Source organism: Crocuta crocuta, unplaced genomic scaffold, assembly GCF_008692635.1.
Source record: "Crocuta crocuta isolate KB4526 unplaced genomic scaffold, BGI_CrCroc_1.0 scaffold252, whole genome shotgun sequence".
NCBI lineage: Eukaryota > Metazoa > Chordata > Mammalia > Carnivora > Hyaenidae > Crocuta > Crocuta crocuta.
This window is the reverse complement of record NW_027528623.1, coordinates 287,888-291,229: the sequence shown is the minus strand read 5'-3', so window position 1 is coordinate 291,229 and position 3,342 is coordinate 287,888.

Below are 3,342 nucleotides of genomic sequence, written 5' to 3'. Positions count from 1 at the left end.
GTGATCTATTTTGAAGATGGCTTGTGGAAAAACAGCTCTAAAAATGTTTATCATTTATTGAGAACCTTATATATGCAGTCAGATGAGGGATAAAATTGCAAGTCATAGGACCCAATCACCAAGGACTCACAATCTATAATCAGTTTCATTTTACTGGTTTATGACATTTTTCACCCTTGTAAATCTGTAAAATTTCTTGAAATAGATCAAAACTTTAATGTATGCTGATAAGTGCTTACAAGAATATCTGCACAAGAAACATTCTTGAGTAAACTCTGCTGTGCTAGACATTTCCAAAACAACCACTAATCCTAAAGGAATCTTGTCTTTTTCCTTTTCATTAAATTAAAGCAATATGCTCTTTGGGAAGGGTAAATATTACCAGGAATGAGTTTACCAGAGGAATTTATTACATTCCAGTTATAAATAGCCTGATACAGAGAAAATAATGTAGATGTACTTTGATTTGGAAGTTGAGAATCATAGGATTTTGGAGCTGAAAAAGCCTAAGTGGTCTAATTTTATAGATGTGGATACTAAGACCCTAAAAGACTGAGAGCCATAGATGAGTTAGAAAGTGAAATAAGTGATTTAAGATTTAAACTCAGGCTATCTGAATCTCAGTTCCATGATTCTTCTATTTTTGCCATCCTGCAGGAGATATTGAGTTCTTTATTTTATTCCAACACAAGGAAGGGACAAAAGTTGCCAAAGATCAACTTGGTATACGTAACCATTTTGTCTACAGATGACTTTGAAAATGATGATGTCGGGGCGCCTGGGTGGCTTAGTCGGTTAAGCGTCTGACATTCGCTTAGGTCATGATACCGCGGTTCGTGGGTTCGAGCCCCGCGTCGGGCTCTGTGCTGACTGCCAGCTCAGAGCCTGGAGCCTGTTTCAGTCTGCGACTCCCTCTCTCTCTGACCCTCCCTTGCTCACGCTGTCTCTCTCTCTCTCTCCTAGAAATAAATAAAACATTTAAAAAAAAAAAGAAAGAAAGAAAATGATGATGTCATAGGCCAAATTGTGTCACAAATGTGTTTGTTTGACCTACACATTAAACAGTTTTGGATTATTTGCCAGAATTTTATATTAACGATTTCACATTTAAAAAAAAAAACAGATTATAAGGTTCTCTTGAAAAGTAAGATCTGGAAACACTGGGCTCTCATCCCCACATGACAAAAATTGAGCAGAGCTGTGTGTGTAATTTGCACCATTGAACAGACATGTATGCTTCAGTTTACCAACCTCTACTAATCTCTATTGGATCTTACACATAGCTTGTTTCATCTCATTTATGTACTACATATTCCTGTAGCCCTGGGGATTTGAGTTTGTGACTTCTGTAATCAGTTCTAAATAAACTTTTAAATTTGATTTCAGGAGGACAGGCAAGATGGCAGAGGAATATGGAGTTCCGTACTTCCCGAATGCATCTCTCAAACAAAGAAGGGCTGAAGCCAAAGGACACTGAACCGCAAGCATCTGGGAGGAAAAGAGACAGAGTCCACTAAGAAGACAGCCTCATAGGTGCAGGATTGTGAACTGTGGAAGATAAAAATGGGCTGGGAGATGGAGGCGCAGAGGGGAGGGAGCCCCTTCTGCAGGGAGATGAGGGAAAGAGAGAGTGGCTGAAACTGCTCATAGAACTGTCCCTGGAGAAGAGAAAAAACTCGGCCTGGGACAAAGAGGGATCCTATCATCTCATCTCTAACCACAGGGCAAAGAGGGATCCTAATCTCATCTCTAACCACAGGGTGTACAGAGAGAGATCATAACTCTAACTTCAGAGCTTTCCTTGGGCTGGGTACCCTCATCCCAGTCGGCATCTAAAGGAACTGATCCCCTCCTCTCCCTACTTGATCCCTGGCTAGGAAGCACCTCAGCCTGTGGGATTACATTTCAGGTGGTATCATTAAAGCATGCAGACTCAGGTCTAGAAAAGAGGCTGTGCTTGGATATAAAATATGGCCCATGTTGGCTACACCTGAGGCACAGGGAGATGGGACCCAAAAGAGTGATTTGCAATGCTTGGTTTGAGAAGGAACTAGGGGGCCACCATTTTTCTCCCCACAACCACCAAGGCAAGACCATGGAGTGGCCTGCGGGACCCACAGTGGAGGCCAGACTGGCCTACACCAAACCATGCCCATCAGCACTGGAGAGCTGCTTTTTTTTTTTTTTTCAATGGAGCCTGGAGCAAGACCAACATTGATGCATTGCCATGATTAACTCTAGATCAATTCTTGCTATTCAGATATATTCTCCCTTATCTCCTTAGCTGAGTCTCATCTCTCCCCTCCACTGGACTGGACACTCTAGTTATTTATAGGTTTGCTTAAACAGTCACATTTAATCCGTTCTCTGGATGCATATTCTACACCTCTATCTTTACCTTCCTCTCTCTCTCTCGAATAATCAGACTATATAGTTCCTTTGGGTAACATTATCTTCATTTATTTCCCCTCACTTCCTACCATATTCTCCCTTTTATCTCTCTGAATTAAACCTTTTAGTCTCTTTGCCAGGTCAATGGTCAATATTTATTTCTCCCCATCCTTGTCATTTCTCCCTTTGTATATGCTCTTCCATCAGCACTGGATACACCCTGCTCTTTATTTGCACCTGGGAGTACTGGTTTTATGCTTTTAGAAGGCCCTTTGTCTTTTCTTGTTTTTGTTTTCCCTTTGGGTTTACTCGTTTCTTGGGTTTGTCTGTGCATTTGTGCGCTTTTGTTCCCTGTTTGTTTGTCAGTCTCTTTTCCTTTTCAGGGCTACCTCAAGAAACAAACCAGAGTACACATGGTGTAGAGTCCCAAATACCACTACGAGTAAGGAATTGAAATAACCAAAGTCTCAACAAGAGAGATCAAAAGACACCATTCAAAGAACACTTCCTGAATGGACAGGCTGTGGACAATCAATGAGACTCTAATATAGCAGAACTCGCAGGTGCAGGACACAAAACAAGCTTTTAAAACTTACAAGACACAAGAAGCTAACCAAAATTATGAAACAGAAGAACCCTCTTCTAAAGAAATTCCAGGAAGAAGTGACAGCTAAAGAACTGCTCAAAACAGATATAAGCAACATAAATGAACAAGAATTTAGAACAATAGTCACACAACTAATCGCTGGGCTTGAAAAAGGCATGGAAGACATCAGAAAAACTACCACTACAAAGATTATGGAGCTTAAAATAGTTGTGATGAATTTAAAAATGCTATAAATGAGGTGCATAATAAAATGGACGCAGCCACTGCATAGATTAAAGAGGCAGAGAAGAGAATAGGTAAATTAGAAGACACAATTATAGAAAAAGAGGAACCCGAGAAAAAGA